This window comes from Gobius niger, assembly GCF_951799975.1.
Source record: "Gobius niger genome assembly, chromosome: 19".
NCBI classification, from domain to species: Eukaryota; Metazoa; Chordata; class Actinopteri; order Gobiiformes; family Gobiidae; genus Gobius; species Gobius niger.
The window spans coordinates 18,439,683-18,464,008 of NC_136870.1; positions in this window are offsets into that span (position 1 = coordinate 18,439,683).

Sequence of the window (24,326 nt, forward strand, 5' to 3'; positions counted from 1 at the left end):
AGACATTTGTTATACCTGATATCTTTCTAGAGGAACCTAATTGGCATATTGGTCATTGGTTCTTTTAGTTTAGGTTATCCAGGTCATCTGCAGTGGATTTCTTCTGCCATTTTGTTGTCATTTCTTGTTGCAGTTCGTAGATACTCCGTTATTGACTTCACCCTGCATTATTTGATTTGCCACATCCAGACTTCATTGATAAACCCTTCCTATCTCTCCCAGCCAGTCCAGTTCATATAGCTGCACCTTTAGGCCCTTTTTTTCTGACATTACTGGCCGACATTCAAGCGATTTCCTCTTATCGCCTTCTCCCATAGTATATCAATTCCCTCTATTGGCTTTGCTGCTCTTGCCTTTGGGGTTAATGGCAGAGATTTGAGCGCCCCTGTCCCGCCTTTGTATATATATCCCCATAGTAACGCCAGTGTGCGTTTGAGTAGCGTTTGTCGCGGGTAAGAGGAAATGAATCACCGTGGGGAAATACAGGTCATCATCGCCGTGGGGTCAAAGGTGAACTCTGGATCCCTTCTCAACATGGCCGCCCTGTTCTCCCCAGCTATGATTAGAAAGCAAAACCTCATACCTCAGTGTCAGAGCGTGTCCACTTCTATTTAGCGGAGGAAGCTAAATGAGCAGTTTGTCCAACTCTGACAGGGGGGACTAAGCCCTCCACACCTCTGGTTTGGGAAAGTGCAGTGACCGGGGGGATTGTAGCTGATTAGGGAGGCCACTGTTTCACTGTGACATGAGAACTGTGCTGGGGTGAGGATTTTGACAGTGGAATTACAGGTTTGCAGACTTCAAATGTTAAGGTCTGGGCCTAGCCTGCATGGAATTTTATCAATGGGTACTTTCGATCATGTGAGAAACATGCACACCAAACATAACTATACTGCCAGAGAGACTTCAGTGACAATAGCATTTTTTAGTTCAACACTTTCCAAAACTCGAAATTATTATAACCCAAATTATTGTTCTTATAATGTTAGTGATGCAATTTCCATATCAGAAGAAACAATGTTTTGAAAAATCATTGCCGACTTCCATCTGACTGGGATTTGCATAGTATGAAGCCTAGGCACAAATTGAACCTGGAGGACTAATTTCAGCATCACCTACCACAAATGATCGCGCATGCAACGGTCACACTTCACATTCAGCCTATCAGCGCAGAACCACATCTTCGTCGCAGCCAATCATTGCCTGCAGTCTTTTAAGCTCCAGCATTCATGGCTCATCAGCTTCCCAGCTGTGCTGCATTCCACCTCCACCCCTCCACCGCCTCTTCTGTCCCTGCTACATCCTTCACCGGTCTCCCATACCACCACCCGTGTCCAGGGTCTAACCTACCCATCCATACTAACTGTAATCCATATATCAATGTCTACTGCCGAGGTCTTCAAAATATTTATGTCAATAACTCTTTCTAATCGCTGCTTTTGTCTCTGAGTCTCTCCAGGTTGAAATTTGCTAACATGGTCTAAAACAAAAAAGCCACACAGCGTAACATTTTACACAAAAATAGAATAAAACTGCAAGCATTTATTTTTACCTAAAAAATGACCAAGCAACCATTTCACCTTTAGACCTGACTTAACTTTACTGGGAGCGGGGACTTCTCCAGCTCGTTTCCATGGAGATGTTGACTAAATAAGAGATTTCAATAGGTTAGGTCCTCATCCAAACCCATTTGTTGGTTATCCACAGCAAAAAATGCAATTCTGTGTCTAGCTGGTAATATTGTTGGCAACAATATAATTCAAAATTGTCTGCAGTGTGTCATACAAATACAAAAGCTGTTTTAGTCATGATTTTCCTGACTTTGTTCCTTTTTTAGTCTTGTTTGGACTCTGATTTAGTAGATTTTTAAGACATGTTTTTTCCCCTTATTAAATGAAAGTACTATGCAAAAATATTGTGCAAGAAAGTTATCAGATTTTGCAATTTTTTATCTTTTAGTACAAGGATTTCCAAACTTAAATGGGATGAAAAATCCTCACATTTTGAGGGAGGTATAAATCTGTGTAGTTTGTTGGGGGCGAGACAGTCTTGTGCTGTACAACTTTGTAGCGTGTTCAAATTTTTAGAAAGTCGTTACTCTTTGCGATCTGTTGGTGCTTTGCCAACACCCCTGAGACAGATTGTGCTTTCCATCATGACTTGGCATTATCCTAACTCTTTTATCGATTTAAGGGGCAAGGGTGCAAATTTTGAAAAATGGTCTTCGGCTTTTGAGATTTTAAAGATTAATTTCAGTCCCTTCCTACGACTGAAGCAGAACCAGTGAAATATGACTCTCACCAATGACCCTATAAATAAAACTATTACAGCAATCAAAGTGAGGCATAAAAACGGGCGGGTTTTGGTTTAAAAAACGCCGGGGCAGGAAGGCTTTCATTAGGGCCTCAGATGAATCTTCAGGATGGGCCAAGCTGTTCCGGAACGGTGCTAAATCAATCTTATTATCCCCCAGTGTCATCGAAGTCTTAATGGTTATGAAAGATCCCATTCAGAGCAGTGGCTGAACTTTTAACTCCCTTTAGAAGCAGCTCAACCTAAGGACTTTTTTTCTTCACCTGTTCAAAGAAGGAAAGATTTTTGACGCTTCATTATGGCAATAAACCTCCCTCTCTTTGGTACAGCTGCATTCTTTGCCTTTTTCTGCAAACTACATTTGTGGTTTCTGTGTTCCACATTGTTTTACTGGATGCTTTTTATATATTCGGTGGAGTCCATAAGAAAAGAAAGCATCTTTTTAAAAATAAAAAATCAGCTAGCTTATCAGCTAAACACATTTGAGACCTACAAATTTCTTCTTCTGAGAGTGAAGAGGCACCAGAAGCCCCCTACACCGGCTGCAGAGAGGAGGCGTCACAAGAGGAGCTACAGGAAACAAAAAAGGGACAAACAATGAGGTGTCCGAGCGAGACTCACAGCTAAACATGTCTTCTATTGTTCTGGCCAATGGACACATTCACTGGAGTATACATTATTAACTGCCTCTGCCTCTAGCTCTTCCTAGAAGATGGTGAGAGACTGATGGAGCTGCGCAGGAGGAAGATGGAGGAGGAGGCAGAGCTGACCAGTGCAGGACACCACGCTCTGAAACAGGGACAAACCCAGGAGGCGCTGCATCGTTTCAGAGGATCAGAAGAGGACTGAAGGCAGCCAGCCAGGTTTCCTCCGGGCGCTACGGTTTCCCCGACCTCCAAAAATATTACATTCTGGTCTGGTTCGTCCACAAAGGTAGCGCGGCTCAGTCGCAGCGGCTCAGGACTATTACCTGAACACTATTTCATTGTGCGCTTGTACAAATGACACATAAAGCACTTACTTACACACTCACTCACTCACTCACTCACTCACTCACTCACTCACTCACTCACTCACTCACTCACTCACTCACTCACTCACTCACTCACTTACTTATATTTGATTGAAATATGCTAATAGTAAACTGATAGTGACAATTTTACAAATATTCCCTAATGTACAATGGGCAGCACAATGGTGTGGTGCTTAGCAGCAGGAATGTTCTTGGTTTGAGTGCCGGGTCAGGTGGGGCCGTTCTGTGAGGAGTTTGCTTGTTCTCGCTTTGTTTGTGTATTCCCACCTGGAGATCTGATTTCCCATTCCATGAAAAATATGAACAATAGGGTCCTCAATAGTGGTTCACAACTGGACCCAAAAAGGGAATGTGGAACCCTCTCACAAAAAGTTGCAGAATCACAGCTTGAGTCTATTAAAATGGCTGTTATTGTTGTTTTTTATTACAACTTAAACTTTTTTGCCTAATCTAATACTTATTTCACATTTTTTTATAGATAAGACATTATTTGACATGATATTGTATAAGTCTAAGTTGTATTTTGTTTCATTGACGCCATATCAGACGAGAACCACTGCTCTACGGGGCCAGAACAGATTGTGAATCTCATTGGGACTTTTCAAGTAAATAACAGTCAAACAAAATATACTTTGTCTGTGTACACTAGTGGCATATGGTAGTTATTATTACATTTTCTCTGTATATGTTGTAGCTAATTACATTTTTGAATCAAAGAAAATGTGTGTGTATCTTACAAGAGAGCATGACACTAAAACAAAGCTCATGTTAGTTTGTGGCCTGTTTAACCTCCTGTTTCACTCTTGCTTTCCAGTACCTCCACATTTGAAACATTATTTCTGCTATTGTTTTGTGCTTCCACCTCGGCACACATGGCATTGAGAAAGAAACGGCCAACTCCACTATCTATCAAGTCTGCTCATCTTGCCACAGCGATATTTATGATCTTTAACTATAACCACTGGCTCTGTGCCCTTCAGCCTGACCTCAGTCCACGGCACAAATCACTGTCGGATCCACAAACGCAGTAATAGCTCATCTCCGCAAACTGGGACCGGCCTCAAACACCTGACTTTGATTTGGACTTTGACAGATTGAGATCAATACTATATCATTTTGAGGGATGAAAACCTCTCAGGAAAGCTTATAAATCTGAATAATGCAAAAAAAGGGAATATATGGTTGAATATGTGTGATACATTATGTAGTATTTTATCTTTTAACCTCTTGTTTAGCAAAATAACAGTGGAAACAAAGAGAAACCTCAAGGAGAACCACACTACGAGAGATTCAATCCCATGGACGGACATCTCATATGTCTAACGTTAAGTCCTTCGTGGAGCATCAGAGGATACAGTGATCTGGAGTTAACCCTTAAACTACCACCAAAACTGAGCATATTTTCTCCAGGTCGCCATTATCCATATCTTAAAGCTTCTTGACCTGAGAGTTTACAGCCCATAGGCCAATATCATTTGAAAGCTAAGGCCTAGAAAACTCAACTAAGCTTCTTCCTTGTTTTTGTTGTCAAGTTTTAGTCTTTTTGTTATTTTAGTTTTTTGCACAACAAAAACAAAAACGTGTCACACGTGACAAAAAAGTGGCAAAAATTTGACGAAAATTTGACAAAAATGTAACAAAAAGGAACAAAAATGTGACGAAAAAGTTACGAAAATGTGACAATTTGACCAAAATTTGACAAAAAATGTGAGAAAAAACGTCACGAAAACGTGATGAAAAAGAGTCAACAGTGATGAAAATAACAAACAAATGTGACGACAAGAAACGAGGAAAGAGCTTAGACTTTCAAATGATTGGCTGTAAGCTCTCAGGTCAGGAAGCTTTTCGATTTGGGTAAAGCCGAAATGGAGAAAAATCGACAAAATTAGCACAGCCAGTGTTCAATGTCTTGCAGGTCCTATACCTCCGGTTTTCACAGGACCTGCACCACGTTGGCTTTCTCTTTTCCCTTCACACTTTCTCTTCATCCCTTCCTCCCTCGTCGTCCTTTAGAATCACACACTACCACCTCATTCACTTTCATTCAGCATTTATACTTTCTACTCTCTCACAAGACACCGACCTGCGCTGGTGTTACCGCAATAGTGACCTATTTACTGCGAAGTGCGGGGCAGAGTGGAGACGCCTGAAGTGGAATCTGGGGGTGAATCCGGACCTCATGTTTCTGTCAGAGCAAAGAATCTAAAATCTAAATGGAAGTGTATACCTTAACAAAATAGGTCCTCGATTAAATTAGTCTTTTTCAGAACCTTATGTTCGTTTTTATGGTTTGTCCCAAAGGAAAGGTCATTTTGATTCTTGAGCCCTTTACCTCTTTGTTTCATCATATCCCTCTCTCTTTGCCATTTGCTTGTACTTGACTCCACTGTCTCCTGTGTTCCTGTTTCTGCTCCTTGTACCTGCCACTGCATGTCAGGGGTCCTGTAGGGATAAGAGAAAGGGAGAAAAAAAAAAAAAATCCTTTGTAGACTTGAATAACTTTGAAAAAAATGAGGGCTAAATCCGAGGAGGCTGAGGCAGAGGAAGTACGGCTGTTACATCTCCAAACTTCTTAAACTTGTGGTTTCTGTTGTTGTTCAAAGCCCCCAGATCTCTGAAAATCCCTCAGGTGAGACAGGACTTTGAGAGCAGAGCAAACAGACTTCCTTCTCTTACATTGTGTTGCATTGTACTCACCAAGACATGCTCCCTATAAAGGCAGAGAGTGTTTCATCTTGTGTGCTCAGATCTAGCAGTTCTTGTGGAAATACTTGAGGGATGTGAAAATGACATTATTAATACATTTCCTATTCGATTGTTATTGTGTTGACCACAGTTGAAAATAATGGGTTTCTTCTGAAAAGCGGAAAAATAAGCATAATTGAGACATATACTTTTAGGCACCTTTCTTTTGAGATTTTGAAACAATGTGTTATGTAAAGAAACTACAGTACGGATTGAAAGACTGAGCTGATAATATAAAATCAAGAAAACAAGCTTTCACTTTTCTCTAAACAGCTTGCTAACAAATCCATGGCACATTGAAGAGCACATTTTGAACACAGAACAGTTTTATGGTGGATTATGAGCCTTGTAGGATTGTGTTGTGTTTCAGGAAATACATATTTGAGCGCTTCAGCTGTGGAAGAAATAACCAGAGAGAGCAGGATTATTCTAAACTGTGTGTGGATAAAGCACAAATGGATGTTTATGATGAAGGAACGTCATTGTGTCACTATATCATGGAAGTAGCTTCTTCTAAAGCTGCATATCAAAAACATTTTCAGTTCATGAGTAGCCCTCCCAATACTTCCTGCACATTCTTATCTACCTTAAAGCAGAACTAAGTGACTCATGCCCCTAGAGACCATAAGCGCCACTGCAGGTGTCATAGCATGTTACGTTTTTTTACTTATTAATTGTCCGTGAGAGTAAATACTACGCTGACAGAAAAGACAAAGGGAGAGAGGGACATTGTACATCCAATTACACAATGGAGAACACAATTTTTTCACTCAAACTGTGCTGTAAATAATGTTTAAGTGGCGCTAGCCCACAGTTAGCTTCGTGATTCCATTAGTGTGTATTGGTGACTCCGACCCGGTGCAGGGAAGTTGCAAGTGTACTTTTCTGGACAGAGACACCAGGGGCGGCGGGACAACGGTGGCGTAAATGGTAGAGCTGGTCATCTATCTATCTATCTATCTATCTATCTATCTATCTATCTATCTATCTATCTATCTATCTATCTATCTATCTATCTATCTATCTATCTATCTATCTACCTATCTATCTATCTATCTATCTATCTATCTATCTATCTATCTATCTATCTATCTATCTATCTATCTATCTATCTATCATGGCAGGGCGAAGTAAGGTCAACCATTATAAATATACATTCCGCTCAATTCTTGCTGCGTCTACCATAAGACAAAAGAAATTGGGTACCCCACAGCTTTAATACCTTGTACTATATTGGTTCCAGGTTATTGCAAGTAATACGATTTAAGTAAATAATGGTAAACTTGGTCTCGTCTCAAGCCCAGCCTGAGGTCCACTCCCGCAGTGTGTCCATAATCGTCTGTAAATCACATTGCGGCCGATTGCAGCGTAGACGTCTTTACGCCTGGATCTCCTCTGAGACAAAGCGCCGGACAATTGGCTTCGTATAAAACCCGCGCGCCTGTCATTTCCTGCTCTCCTGATGGGGCCGTGGGGGTCACAGTTCAAATGCCGCGGGACCCCAGGACTGCGCCCACAGGGAATGTCGGGGTAATGGAATGGGAGAGCCGGGTCAAACGCAATGATTTGGGTGCAACCTCCGGGCGGCGTTTCCGATTTGAGCAGCTCTTGAAGATCTAATGCTCGATTTGAGACCGCGGGAGGCAGTAATGACCATTAAAAGTCCATTCGCTGACAAAGGGAGCTGTAAATTTAATCCAGGATTGGCCCCGGCACGTATGGTGGCAGTAATTCACTTACAGGAAATAACCTGGCGTCTCATTGTATTCGCGCTGCTATCATTTAGATGCAGCGCAGCTAAAGGAAAACACATTTGGAAAGGGCTGATTGCTAATGTGCTAATGATACAAAAAAAATCCAGCTTGATTGAACACATCAACTTACTTTTAGGCGGTTAATTCTGGGGCTAGCACTAATTTTTTTTTCCCAATACCCGAACTTTAGCGATACTTGGTCCCCACTTTTGCCTTTAATTATCTGACAGTTTGATTGTGACAACCCATTACCGTTGACTTTTGCTATGAAAATGCAGCTCCAGCTTTTTTTTTCTGATTGGTTCCAACAACAATATTACTTGCCGTGTAACTTAGTTTGACTATACAGTATATCTGATGTCTTGAGCTCCTCCCCCTTTGTGCGTGCCCGTGGAAGAGCTTGGTCGCTTCTGACTTCACCCCGTTTGGAGCTATAGGAATATACTGGGAGAGGCCAAATGCTAACAACAGCTTTGGTCGTTTTGCGTGACTGAGGGCACACAGTTCTTTCATACTGTGATATGTTCTTACCTGAGCTTAGACGAGTTGATGCGTACCTGTCTGGTCTTTGTGCGTGCCCGTGGAAGAGCGTGGTAGCTTCCAACTTCACCTCCCCGTTTGGAGCTATAGGAATGTGCTGGGAAAGGCCAAATGCTAACAACATCTTTGGTCTTTGTGCGTGACTGAGGGCACGCACAAAGACCAGACAGGTATGTATCAACTCGTCTAAGCTCAGGTAAGAACATATCTCAGTATGGAAAAACGGTGGCCTGTTCCTTTAAGGTTCCATACTGGTTATCGTATTAGTTAATTCAGACTAGATTAAAACAGATACAACTGGACTAACATTTTAAAGGACGCTGGCAATGTCTCTCTAATTGCCAATGAGGAAGGTTTCTCATATGCCCATCTCGCGGGTCGTCCCAGCGGCGTCCAAGGATGGGTTGACCCCTTACCCCCCGCCTTAACCAAGTGCATTTTCACTCTGATCCCCGTAGGCCAGAGTAACGCCTCATTTGAAAGCTAAGACCTACAAAACTCATCTAAGTGCCGCATTGCCGTCACTTTTTTGACATTTTTTTTCATTGCTTTTTGTCACTTTTTTGTTGCGTTTTCATAACTTTCCTGTTGCTGTTTTGTCGCTTTTTGTCACATTTTTGTCACTTTTTCATTGTTTCTTTTGTCAATCTGTTCGTGCTCTGGTTGCGTTTTCATCATCGTTTTTGACTCATTTTTTAAGCTATTTGGACACTTTTTTCAAGAAGCTTTTAAATTGTTTAGTTCAGATGGAGGTTAAGAGGTTAAATTCAGTTGTACAGTTGTTGTATAATGACAAATAAAGCACCATAACCTTAACATCTACACTATATACTACTATATGGGGCCAGGTGGCGGTCATCACAAACTGCCATGATAGATCGGGAGTAAACGTTGGTGTGTTTTTAAACATAAGTCCAGTTGTTTTTGTAGTCATATACAAGTGTGAGTGTTTTAGAAGGAGTCCAAAGTTCACAAAAAGAGCCAAGAACTCCATGTCTAAAAGCCCCCATTACTCATAAAAAAGTTATTCTTCTGAAATATTCTCCACCGTGGGTTTTGACTTGACCTCCCGCTGCCTCGCCTCCACTTTTGAGAAAAAACTCTAAAACTTCCAAATTGAACCCTAACATGACCTTACAGTCCCTCGAGTACAGCCAGCAAAAACACTGACATTGCATATTAAACACTGGCACTGTCACACCCATAGTAAACCTTATGGGACGTGTCTAAGTGCCGTGTGTGGCTGCCTTCACCTATCACCTGTCATTCTGTCACTGATCCTGACAGGACGTCCCCTCACGGCTCGCGGCTGCCAGCTTTGGGGCAGACTGCGGGGACAAAGGCGCAGTGACAGGCGGTGGCAGAGCGGCGATTTCCCCCCGCTGTACGCCGCGAACACGGGGGCCGCCTCCGTCTGTGTGGTTCGGAGTGACGGACGGGAGCAGGAGTCTATAGGCCAGGGATACCGCCATACATCGACAAGACAGAACAGTGGGGAGAGGCGTACGCTGTCAGTCTCATGCCATTGGAGATGTAGCAAAGCATCAGAAAACATTAACCCATTGCCAGAACTGTTTGCAAGGCCCTTGTTTTCGAGTGACTGGAGCCAGTGATGTGATCTTGACGACCATATCAACTCGAACCCTTTGAGCGGTTACTTCACTTCATCGATCTCAATTGTGGAAAGAGCCCATTTTCTTCTTTCTGTTTTTTTTAACACAACTGAATGAACACAATTAAACCCTTTCACGCTAAACTCAGTATAACTTGTAGTTTAAGTTTAGAGACTTTCAGGTGAAACTTAGCCTGTGAGTATGACTCTAATGTTTCCTAATTTGGCACCAACAACATATAGCATTCAAAATGTCATTAACTTTACTCGCTGTTACTTTATTTTTGACCAATTCCTTTCTCAACTCAATCACATTTCACTGTGCATTACATTCTTTAAAAGTGTAAACAAGCAGGAACCTCCCTCTCTTTTGGCACAGCTGTGTTTTTTTTTTTTTTTGCCTTTATGTGCGAACTGCATTCTGTATTTTCTTACTGGATACTTTGGTGCATCTTTGCTGAGTTTTTGTGATGTTCAGTGTTTTACAAATTTCTTCTCCTGAAACACTGAAGAGGCACCAAGAGCTCTCCCACATCTGCAGCTCAGTGGAGGCATCACAGGAGAAGACGGCGACGGAATGTTGTGGAGCGGAGGGAGCTGCGCATGAGGAACAGGAAGGAGGAGGTGGAGGAGCTGACCAGTGCAGGACACCACGCTCTGAAACAGGGTCAAACCCAGGAGGCACTGAAGACAGTACTCCGGTTTCCCCGACCTCCAAAAACATGCCGGGTTGTCCTAACTCCTGAAAGCAATTTAGTTGTACAATTATACAATGACAAATAAAACACTTATTACTTGCTTTAGAGACGGAACTCCTTAATTGGGTGCATGGCTGGATTAAAGCTTTTGTAAAAGAACAGCATCAAATACAGTTAGATCTCAGAGAGCCACTTGTAAACACAAACCATCCTACTCTATGTGAACATCATAGACTTTCCTACGAGTTTATTTCCTCCTTTAATTTCAATGGACGAGACCTCTAACAAGGCAATGCTCCATGTTGATGTGCCCAGACATAAACCAGCACAGCCTGGGTAAATGCTATTTTAACAAAGGCAAAATGGAGTTTTTACTCGACTGGCTTCCCTATTATAAAATATAATCTATCTTAGACATACTTTTTTGTGTTTCGGTCGCTGCTGCGAGCTCCGGCCTCCGCCCAAACTCAGTCAGGCTTGGAGTGACCGTGATGCTGTCTGATCTATCTCCCCCCAAAGACTATAGCGTGAGCTCGCTGGGTCAGAGGCCAGACCTGATCCACATGAGCACTATAAAGAAAGGTCTGGAGGAGGGTCACACAATAGGCCCATTATAAAAACGCCAATATTTATGTATGGGACTTTAAAAGGACATCATTCATTCCTTGTTACAGCTCCCTGAAGTGATTCGGCATTCCTGGGTCAAAAATCAATGTGCTTCTTCCTGTTTTGGATGTTTATTCTGACTTGGCCTGGTCTTAATTAGAGAAACGGCCATTGACTGTGGTAATGTTTGAGTAATGTATAGCTAAGTAAGAGGTATTTTGGAGAGTTAATAATTTCAATTGCACCCCGGGCGATTGGTGGGGCTGAGCAGTTAATTGCCTTGCCAAGAATCCTGGGATGTCCCGCACGGCTCTCGACTAACTGTCAATATGATCATTTTGTAAATGTGTATGTATGACAAATGCAGTACTTCTTAAAGTCTTTCCTGACACGACCCCTCACAATTTATTCCAAATGGTTGTGTTTATACCGCAATACCCATATCCACGGTTGTTTGCACCTTTTTTAATGGCCCAGAAGACAACAAACATCATTATTCATAACTTGAGGCGTATCTACTTCAGCGAGATGCAGTGATTATGGATGCCCAAGCTCTATTTGAAAGTAAACTTCTCTTCAAGCTCGCTCACCAAGCAATTAAAAGATACGGCGAGATAAAATGTTTTCCAAAAGAAGCTCCAGCAACTTATTTCTTATCAGCCTTCCGTTTATCTCGCTCCAGCCAACGCTCGCTGGATTAAAAGGTCACCGCATATTTGCATTGGGGCCACAGATGTCCCAAAAAAAACAAAAACCAAACGGCGGATGAATCAAAGCACCTGCGTCATCCATTACTACCTTCGGGAAACCGATTGGGACACAGCTTAAGGAAAGTACTGAGGCGTTGTGGGGAGCAGAACGGGCTGTTTAAGATAAGAATCGCGACTTGATCTGGACAATTAGCCCACGTTTACTTCAGGAAGCCCCGGTGTTACGCTTCAAAGGGACTTCGAGGCGCTATCAATGGCTCCAAAGGTTGCTCGCTGTCTCGTCTGTCCATTCATGTGGCAATATCAGTCAGTCATCCTCCCAGTGCGTTTCTCAGTAACCTTAAGGGAACTTTACACCTCTCTATCTTGACTATATTAGACCATTAGCGCCTCTTTGGTACAGTCTGGCAATGCTTTGTGCAGTTCAGGCGCTTCTTCACAAAGCGTGTCAATTCAACTTTAGTCAGTATAATCCCGCGTATCAGTATTTTGAGCAAGAGAAATGAACGCTGCTGATATTAGGTGTTAGATCTCCTGCTCCCTGAGGTCTATGCAACACCAGACTCCTCCCACTCTTTTGTACCTCACAGATGTTCAGGCTGGCTGCATGTTCCCTGGGACAATGTGTGTGAAGTGCAGTTTCTTCACACGGAATCGCTCATTAGTAAATCATAAACATGTTCAATACGGTTGAAAGTAATCTACATATTTTAGCATCATATTTGTGTGATGATGGCATTGATGCTTGTCTCCACTCTATAAAACTATAAGGCAACAGAGAAAGGTGTCATTTGGGCAATTTGTTTCAGATCGACTTTTTCGGTGGTAAGAGAATCAACCTCATTGTTCAAATAACTTTACACTATTCTGGAAGCTTTTACTGATCTCTTGAGAGAGATTTCCACCCCCGTTTTGGCTGACTCAAAATATTGCCTGACATTTGGGCATACTTTTTAACTTTGGTCCATTATTTCTTTCACACACTGTTGCTTTTGTAATTAACCCGAAAACTTGCATAACTGCCTTAACTTCGGCGACCACCCAAACAGCTCTTCTCCAAAAACCCTGCAGTTCCAAATCTGGCCCTCTTTGTGTCGATGCCACGAGTCATTTTTCACTTTATAATCCCATTAATATGTGCCGTTTCTTCCCCAAAAGTTCCACATTATTGTCCAAATGAAGTATGGCACATCTGCTCTGTGCATGGATGCTGTTTCACACTTTGGCTCCATACTACATCCTGCTTAGCACAGTCACTCCCTCCCAGATATTCCCTGCACCCTCTACCCCGAAGGCTGCAATGGATGGTACTTAGAGTCTGGTTCTTGGAGACACAGGAGCCATTAACGTATGGTTAGTTGGGGATTCATAGCGGGGCAATAAAATACTCTTCCTCCCCATATCATATATTACTCACCATGTTGCCAGTCCCATGTGTAGGAATAGTGGTGTAGGCAGCACAGGGTTTTTTGTTGTTCATGTGTAGCAGTGGTTGTGCCACATTACGGGGTGATATTATCAAGGGTGGGTGTCACCGGTGGATGTAATTTACCAATGTTGTATAGAAATGTGGCACATTGGAATGATTTATGGATGAAAGGGGAAGAAAGTCTCCTCATAGTCCCATCTTAACACTGCTAAAGATGCTCAATATATACAGTATATTCAGCAAAATCTTCCTTTAGATCCATGAATGATCAATGCCTGACGGCTAAGCCCCATACTTTGATTTTATAAGTTACAATTAATGCATTATTTTTGTCATGGCTCAGGTTTACAGTATAGGTTGAAGGAGGGTTCCAAAGCTGAACCAGTTGAGCACCACTGATCTAAGCAATCTCAATCCAAGGACTGACCAGGAAACAAAAAAGGGACAAACAAGGAGGTATCCGGGTGAGACTCAAAACTAAGCCACACCTGCCTTCTATTTTCCTGGCTAATGGACGTTCACTGGAGAATAAAACAGATTAAATCCTAAACTCTTCCTAGAAGATGGTGAGAGACTGTTGTGGAGTGTAGGGAGCTGCACAGGAGAGGAAGAGGAAGGAGGAGATGGAGCTGACCAGTGCAGGAGACCATGCTCTGAAACAGGGACAAACCCAGGAGGCGGTGCCCCATTTCAGAGGATTAGAGGAGGATTGAAGCCAGCCAGCCAGGTTTCCTCCAGGTGATCTCCAAAAACATGCTGGTCAGGTTGATCCAGAGTGGGTGTGTACAAGTGTACAATGACAAATAAAGCACTTACTTACCTTTAAGGCGTCTACAATGCATATATTGGATGCAGCGAGATCTGTGGCACAAGATCTTGTCCCTAATGATAAAAGTAACACATTTCATTATTTTCAGTAGTTTACTCTGTACATCTGTACTGTAAATCAAGCCTTAGAGGTTTTTATTTGACTTGAAAAAACAAAAAAATCTCCTTGTGACCTTTTATAACTTTCTATTGGCCACATGGGCACAGATACCACATCAAAATACGAGCCTTGACTTGAACCTTTTTGCTCCATAGACTTTCCATGACCTAGAATACAAACATCAGGCATTCGTTTAGGTGATTCATGCCATCTCCCGCTTCTCTCTAAAGTCTGTGATGACTGATGATCAAAGGCCGTTTCCAAGGCATGTCTGTGGCCCCTAACCAACAGACAAACCACATTTCCCATGGTGCCCCGCTCTCTCGCGGCGCACGCCTGGAAACTTACCTTGTGGCAACTTTTCACGTCTCACCTCCAGTTTAGCGTCTCGGCTTTTTTTCCGGACGTCACGCTGCACCTTGTTCGCGTTCGCAAGAAGAAATGCAAGTTGAGGTCCAAAATTGAATGGAGGACACGGAATTAGGTCAGACAGAGTTATTCGAGGGCAGCTGAATCATTTATCATAATGGGGATTTAAAAGTAAGTGGGGTTACTGCAGGGGGAGAGATTTGTAGTTGAACTTTGGAGAATGCACTGTTTGAAACAGAAGACTTGAATGATCTTTTCTCTTGGAAGTCTCCCTCAAACAATGCCACAAAATGCAATATCACTTCAAGTAGTAATTAGGCCCGAGCAACGGACACGCAGTGTCCCGCGAGGGACTCATTAAAACCGTTAACGGGGGACGAAAACGCAAGAATTCACGTGGCAAACGTGAACTGATATGCAAGTAACAGGGATCAAAACGTAGTGCTCCGCAAGCTCTAATTTTGGGTGGGGTTCGCGAGAGAGAATAGTAAAAGTTGGCTCTGTGGCGCCCCCTCAAACAGGCAGTTTACATTGACCCAATGGCGGAGCGGTCGCAAAAAAAATCATCGTACAAAAGTGACATTGGCCAGGGACATAGACCACGTCAGGACATGTCAAAAATGATATTATGACCCCGCCCTAAATGCTACAGGAAGTCGGCCATCTTGGCCCGAACCTCAAACCTTCAAAATCGTACCTCTTGAACTTCTGGCCCCTGATCCCCGAGTTTTCGATGGAACGCCTCCAATTTTGGCCAACGTGTCCCAAACCCATGTGGCTTTCAAAGTCATCAACTACATTTTTTCTAAACTATTGGGCGTGGTCATGACAAGGCCGCAACTGAGAGGCCATTTTTAGCAAATTTTAAAGCCTCATAACTTTCACAGACTCGGCCGGATTGGAACGGACCCAATCCGGCGCGCGTGCACATTCCCCACCTGGACCTAATGGTGGGCACACGAAGCCGCTAGCGCCAAAAATGACTCACTGGCGCCCCCTCAAAGTTTGGATTTTAAAAATTTGTATTAAAAAAACGTGATGGTATGGAGGTGTGGAAAAAATCATACTGACCTTGTCTGTGATGGGGAACAACATATCAAAACCACGGCTCTCTGAGTAATGTCTTTGTGGGAGATAAATAATGGCCGAAAAATCGTTTCCATTATTATTATTATTATTACGTCTTTAATCTCGATTTTGACCCCCTGAACATTAACGAAAAGTCAATTTTATTTGACCAAATGATCAAAGTTGGTGTAAAATTTACTATTTTCAAGTCTGCGAAAGAAAGGGCCCAACGGCGCCCCCTGTGCACATTACATGGACGGGAAAAAATTAGTTTCACGAAAGTGAAAACAAAGTCCATATTCTGATTCTCCATGTCACACTGATCAAAAAAGTCAATCACAACATGCCTCTATCTCGCTTTATTCTTTTATAATTAGGCCCGAGCAACGGACACGCAGTGTCCCGCGAGGGACTCATTAAAACCGTTAACGGGGGACGAAAACGCAAGAATTCACGTGGCAAACGTGAACTGATATGCAAGTAACAGGGATCAAAACGTAGTGCTCCGCAAGCTCTAATTTTGGGTGGGGTTCGCGAGAGAGAATAGTAAAAGTTGGCTCTGTGGCGCCCCCTCAAACAGGCAGTTTACATTGACCCAATGGCGGAGCGGTCGCAAAAAAAATCATCGTACAAAAGTGACATTGGCCAGGGACATAGACCACGTCAGGACATGTCAAAAATGATATTATGACCCCGCCCTAAATGCTACAGGAAGTCGGCCATCTTGGCCCGAACCTCAAACCTTCAAAATCGTACCTCTTGAACTTCTGGCCCCTGATCCCCGAGTTTTCGATGGAACGCCTCCAATTTTGGCCAACGTGTCCCAAACCCATGTGGCTTTCAAAGTCATCAACTACATTTTTTCTAAACTATTGGGCGTGGTCATGACAAGGCCGCAACTGAGAGGCCATTTTTAGCAAATTTTAAAGCCTCATAACTTTCACAGACTCGGCCGGATTGGAACGGACCCAATCCGGCGCGCGTGCAAATTCCCCACCTGGACCTAATGGTGGGCACACGAAGCCGCTAGCGCCAAAAATGACTCACTGGCGCCCCCTCAAAGTTTGGATTTTAAAAATTTGTATTAAAAAAACGTGATGGTATGGAGGTGTGGAAAAAATCATACTGACCTTGTCTGTGATGGGGAACAACATATCAAAACCACGGCTCTCTGAGTAATGTCTTTGTGGGAGATAAATAATGGCCGAAAAATCGTTTCCATTATTAGGCCCGAGCAACGGACACGCAGTGTCCCGCGAGGGACTCATTAAAACCGTTAACGGGGGACGAAAACGCAAGAATTCACGTGGCAAACGTGAACTGATATGCAAGTAACAGGGATCAAAACGTAGTGCTCCGCAAGCTCTAATTTTGGGTGGGGTTCGCGAGAGAGAATAGTAAAAGTTGGCTCTGTGGCGCCCCCTCAAACAGGCAGTTTACATTGACCCAATGGCGGAGCGGTCGCAAAAAAAATCATCGTACAAAAGTGACATTGGCCAGGGACATAGACCACGTCAGGACATGTCAAAAATGATATTATGACCCCGCCCTAAATGCTACAGGAAGTCGGCCATCTTGGCCCGAACCTCAAACCTTCAAAATCGTACCTCTTGAACTTCTGGCCCCTGATCCCCGAGTTTTCGATGGAACGCCTCCAATTTTGGCCAACGTGTCCCAAACCCATGTGGCTTTCAAAGTCATCAACTACATTTTTTCTAAACTATTGGGCGTGGTCATGACAAGGCCGCAACTGAGAGGCCATTTTTAGCAAATTTTAAAGCCTCATAACTTTCACAGACTCGGCCGGATTGGAACGGACCCAATCCGGCGCGCGTGCACATTCCCCACCTGGACCTAATGGTGGGCACACGAAGCCGCTAGCGCCAAAAATGACTCACTGGCGCCCCCTCAAAGTTTGGATTTTAAAAATTTGTATTAAAAAAACGTGATGGTATGGAGGTGTGGAAAAAATCATACTGACCTTGTCTGTGATGGGGAACAACATATCAAAACCACGGCTCTCTGAGTAATGTCTTTGTGGGAGATAAATAATGGCCGAAAAATCGTTTCCATTATTATTATTATTATTACGTCTTTAATCTCGATTTTGACCCCCTGAACATTAACGAAAAGTCAATTTTATTTGACCAAATGATCAAAGTTGGTGTAAAATTTACTATTTTCAAGTCTGCGAAAGAAAGGGCCCAACGGCGCCCCCTGTGCACATTACATGGACGGGAAAAAATTAGTTTCACGAAAGTGAAAACAAAGTCCATATTCTGATTCTCCATGTCACACTGATCAAAAAAGTCAATCACAACATGCCTCTATCTCGCTTTATTCTTTTATAATTAGGCCCGAGCAACGGACACGCAGTGTCCCGCGAGGGACTCATTAAAACCGTTAACGGGGGACGAAAACGCAAGAATTCACGTGGCAAACGTGAACTGATATGCAAGTAACAGGGATCAAAACGTAGTGCTCCGCAAGCTCTAATTTTGGGTGGGGTTCGCGAGAGAGAATAGTAAAAGTTGGCTCTGTGGCGCCCCCTCAAACAGGCAGTTTACATTGACCCAATGGCGGAGCGGTCGCAAAAAAAATCATCGTACAAAAGTGACATTGGCCAGGGACATAGACCACGTCAGGACATGTCAAAAATGATATTATGACCCCGCCCTAAATGCTACAGGAAGTCGGCCATCTTGGCCCGAACCTCAAACCTTCAAAATCGTACCTCTTGAACTTCTGGCCCCTGATCCCCGAGTTTTCGATGGAACGCCTCCAATTTTGGCCAACGTGTCCCAAACCCATGTGGCTTTCAAAGTCATCAACTACATTTTTTCTAAACTATTGGGCGTGGTCATGACAAGGCCGCAACTGAGAGGCCATTTTTAGCAAATTTTAAAGCCTCATAACTTTCACAGACTCGGCCGGATTGGAACGGACCCAATCCGGCGCGCGTGCACATTCCCCACCTGGACCTAATGGTGGGCACACGAAGCCGCTAGCGCCAAAAATGACTCACTGGCGCCCCCTCAAAGTTTGGATTTTAAAAATTTGTATTAAAAAAACGTGATGGTATGGAGGTGTGGAAAAAATCATACTGACCTTGTCTGTGATGGGGAACAACATATCAAAACCACGGCTCTCTGAGTAATGTCTTTGTGGGAGATAAATAATGGCCGAAAAATCGTTTCCATTATTATTATTATTATTACGTCTTTAATCTCGATTTTGACCCCCTGAACATTAACGAAAAGTCAATTTTATTTGACCAAATGATCAAAGTTGGTGTAAAATTTACTATTTTCAAGTCTGCGAAAGAAAGGGCCCAACGGCGCCCCCTGTGCACATTACATGGACGGGAAAAAATTAGTTTCACGAAAGTGAAAACAAAGTCCATATTCTGATTCTCCATGTCACACTGATCAAAAAAGTCAATCACAACATGCCTCTATCTCGCTTTATTCTTTTATAATTAGGCCCGAGCAACGGACACGCAGTGTCCCGCGAGGGACTCATTAAAACCGTTAACGGGGGACGAAAACGCAAGAATTCACGTGGCAAACGTGAACTGATATGCAAGTAACAGGGATCAAAACGTAGTGCTCCGCAAGCTCTAATTTTGGGTGGGGTTCGCGAGAGAGAATAGTAAAAGTTGGCTCTGTGGCGCCCCCTCAAACAGGCAGTTTACATTGACCCAATGGCGGAGCGGTCGCAAAAAAAATCATCGTACAAAAGTGACATTGGCCAGGGACATAGACCACGTCAGGACATGTCAAAAATGATATTATGACCCCGCCCTAAATGCTACAGGAAGTCGGCCATCTTGGCCCGAACCTCAAACCTTCAAAATCGTACCTCTTGAACTTCTGGCCCCTGATCCCCGAGTTTTCGATGGAACGCCTCCAATTTTGGCCAACGTGTCCCAAACCCATGTGGCTTTCAAAGTCATCAACTACATTTTTTCTAAACTATTGGGCGTGGTCATGACAAGGCCGCAACTGAGAGGCCATTTTTAGCAAATTTTAAAGCCTCATAACTTTCACAGACTCGGCCGGATTGGAACGGACCCAATCCGGCGCGCGTGCACATTCCCCACCTGGACCTAATGGTGGGCACACGAAGCCGCTAGCGCCAAAAATGACTCACTGGCGCCCCCTCAAAGTTTGGATTTTAAAAATTTGTATTAAAAAAACGTGATGGTATGGAGGTGTGGAAAAAATCATACTGACCTTGTCTGTGATGGGGAACAACATATCAAAACCACGGCTCTCTGAGTAATGTCTTTGTGGGAGATAAATAATGGCCGAAAAATCGTTTCCATTATTATTATTATTATTACGTCTTTAATCTCGATTTTGACCCCCTGAACATTAACGAAAAGTCAATTTTATTTGACCAAATGATCAAAGTTGGTGTAAAATTTACTATTTTCAAGTCTGCGAAAGAAAGGGCCCAACGGCGCCCCCTGTGCACATTACATGGACGGGAAAAAATTAGTTTCACGAAAGTGAAAACAAAGTCCATATTCTGATTCTCCATGTCACACTGATCAAAAAAGTCAATCACAACATGCCTCTATCTCGCTTTATTCTTTTATAATTAGGCCCGAGCAACGGACACGCAGTGTCCCGCGAGGGACTCATTAAAACCGTTAACGGGGGACGAAAACGCAAGAATTCACGTGGCAAACGTGAACTGATATGCAAGTAACAGGGATCAAAACGTAGTGCTCCGCAAGCTCTAATTTTGGGTGGGGTTCGCGAGAGAGAATAGTAAAAGTTGGCTCTGTGGCGCCCCCTCAAACAGGCAGTTTACATTGACCCAATGGCGGAGCGGTCGCAAAAAAAATCATCGTACAAAAGTGACATTGGCCAGGGACATAGACCACGTCAGGACATGTCAAAAATGATATTATGACCCCGCCCTAAATGCTACAGGAAGTCGGCCATCTTGGCCCGAACCTCAAACCTTCAAAATCGTACCTCTTGAACTTCTGGCCCCTGATCCCCGAGTTTTCGATGGAACGCCTCCAATTTTGGCCAACGTGTCCCAAACCCATGTGGCTTTCAAAGTCATCAACTACATTTTTTCTAAACTATTGGGCGTGGTCATGACAAGGCCGCAACTGAGAGGCCATTTTTAGCAAATTTTAAAGCCTCATAACTTTCACAGACTCGGCCGGATTGGAACGGACCCAATCCGGCGCGCGTGCACATTCCCCACCTGGACCTAATGGTGGGCACACGAAGCCGCTAGCGCCAAAAATGACTCACTGGCGCCCCCTCAAAGTTTGGATTTTAAAAATTTGTATTAAAAAAACGTGATGGTATGGAGGTGTGGAAAAAATCATACTGACCTTGTCTGTGATGGGGAACAACATATCAAAACCACGGCTCTCTGAGTAATGTCTTTGTGGGAGATAAATAATGGCCGAAAAATCGTTTCCATTATTATTATTATTATTACGTCTTTAATCTCGATTTTGACCCCCTGAACATTAACGAAAAGTCAATTTTATTTGACCAAATGATCAAAGTTGGTGTAAAATTTACTATTTTCAAGTCTGCGAAAGAAAGGGCCCAACGGCGCCCCCTGTGCACATTACATGGACGGGAAAAAATTAGTTTCACGAAAGTGAAAACAAAGTCCATATTCTGATTCTCCATGTCACACTGATCAAAAAAGTCAATCACAACATGCCTCTATCTCGCTTTATTCTTTTATAATTAGGCCCGAGCAACGGACACGCAGTGTCCCGCGAGGGACTCATTAAAACCGTTAACGGGGGACGAAAACGCAAGAATTCACGTGGCAAACGTGAACTGATATGCAAGTAACAGGGATCAAAACGTAGTGCTCCGCAAGCTCTAATTTTGGGTGGGGTTCGCGAGAGAGAATAGTAAAAGTTGGCTCTGTGGCGCCCCCTCAAACAGGCAGTTTACATTGACCCAATGGCGGAGCGGTCGCAAAAAAAATCATCGTACAAAAGTGACATTGGCCAGGGACATAGACCACGTCAGGACATGTCAAAAATGATATTATGACCCCGCCCTAAATGCTACAGGAAGTCGGCCATCTTGGCCCGAACCTCAAACCTTCAAAATCGTACCTCTTGAACTTCTGGCCCCTGATCCCCGAGTTTTCGATGGAACGCCTCCAATTTTGGCCAACGTGTCCCAAACCCATGTGGCTTTCAAAGTCATCAACTACATTTTTTCTAAACTATTGGGCGTGGTCATGACAAGGCCGCAACTGAGAGGCCATTTTTAGCAAATTTTAAAGCCTCATAACTTTCACAGACTCGGCCGGATTGGAACGGACCCAATCCGGCGCGCGTGCACATTCCCCACCTGGACCTAATGGTGGGCACACGAAGCCGCTAGCGCCAAAAATGACTCACTGGCGCCCCCTCAAAGTTTGGATTTTAAAAATTTGTATTAAAAAAACGTGATGGTATGGAGGTGTGGAAAAAATCATACTGACCTTGTCTGTGATGGGGAACAACATATCAAAACCACGGCTCTCTGAGTAATGTCTTTGTGGGAGATAAATAATGGCCGAAAAATCGTTTCCATTATTATTATTATTATTACGTCTTTAATCTCGATTTTGACCCCCTGAACATTAACGAAAAGTCAATTTTATTTGACCAAATGATCAAAGTTGGTGTAAAATTTACTATTTTCAAGTCTGCGAAAGAAAGGGCCCAACGGCGCCCCCTGTGCACATTACATGGACGGGAAAAAATTAGTTTCACGAAAGTGAAAACAAAGTCCATATTCTGATTCTCCATGTCACACTGATCAAAAAAGTCAATCACAACATGCCTCTATCTCGCTTTATTCTTTTATAATTAGGCCCGAGCAACGGACACGCAGTGTCCCGCGAGGGACTCATTAAAACCGTTAACGGGGGACGAAAACGCAAGAATTCACGTGGCAAACGTGAACTGATATGCAAGTAACAGGGATCAAAACGTAGTGCTCCGCAAGCTCTAATTTTGGGTGGGGTTCGCGAGAGAGAATAGTAAAAGTTGGCTCTGTGGCGCCCCCTCAAACAGGCAGTTTACATTGACCCAATGGCGGAGCGGTCGCAAAAAAAATCATCGTACAAAAGTGACATTGGCCAGGGACATAGACCACGTCAGGACATGTCAAAAATGATATTATGACCCCGCCCTAAATGCTACAGGAAGTCGGCCATCTTGGCCCGAACCTCAAACCTTCAAAATCGTACCTCTTGAACTTCTGGCCCCTGATCCCCGAGTTTTCGATGGAACGCCTCCAATTTTGGCCAACGTGTCCCAAACCCATGTGGCTTTCAAAGTCATCAACTACATTTTTTCTAAACTATTGGGCGTGGTCATGACAAGGCCGCAACTGAGAGGCCATTTTTAGCAAATTTTAAAGCCTCATAACTTTCACAGACTCGGCCGGATTGGAACGGACCCAATCCGGCGCGCGTGCACATTCCCCACCTGGACCTAATGGTGGGCACACGAAGCCGCTAGCGCCAAAAATGACTCACTGGCGCCCCCTCAAAGTTTGGATTTTAAAAATTTGTATTAAAAAAACGTGATGGTATGGAGGTGTGGAAAAAATCATACTGACCTTGTCTGTGATGGGGAACAACATATCAAAACCACGGCTCTCTGAGTAATGTCTTTGTGGGAGATAAATAATGGCCGAAAAATCGTTTCCATTATTATTATTATTATTACGTCTTTAATCTCGATTTTGACCCCCTGAACATTAACGAAAAGTCAATTTTATTTGACCAAATGATCAAAGCTGGTGTAAAATTTACTATTTTCAAGTCTGCGAAAGAAAGGGCCCAACGGCGCCCCCTGTGCACATTACATGGACGGGAAAAAATTAGTTTCACGAAAGTGAAAACAAAGTCCATATTCTGATTCTCCATGTCACACTGATCAAAAAAGTCAATCACAACATGCCTCTATCTCGCTTTATTCTTTTATAATTAGGCCCGAGCAACGGACACGCAGTGTCCCGCGAGGGACTCATTAAAACCGTTAACGGGGGACGAAAACGCAAGAATTCACGTGGCAAACGTGAACTGATATGCAAGTAACAGGGATCAAAACGTAGTGCTCCGCAAGCTCTAATTTTGGGTGGGGTTCATGAGAGAGAATAATAAAAGTTGGCTCTGTGGCGCCCCCTCAAACAGGCAGTTTACATTGACCCAATGGCGGAGCGGTCGCAAAAAAAATCATCGTACAAAAGTGACATTGGCCAGGGACATAGACCACGTCAGGACATGTCAAAAATGATATTATGACCCCGCCCTAAATGCTACAGGAAGTCGGCCATCTTGGCCCGAACCTCAAACCTTCAAAATCGTACCTCTTGAACTTCTGGCCCCTGATCCCCGAGTTTTCGATGGAACGCCTCCAATTTTGGCCAACGTGTCCCAAACCCATGTGGCTTTCAAAGTCATCAACTACATTTTTTCTAAACTATTGGGCGTGGTCATGACAAGGCCGCAACTGAGAGGC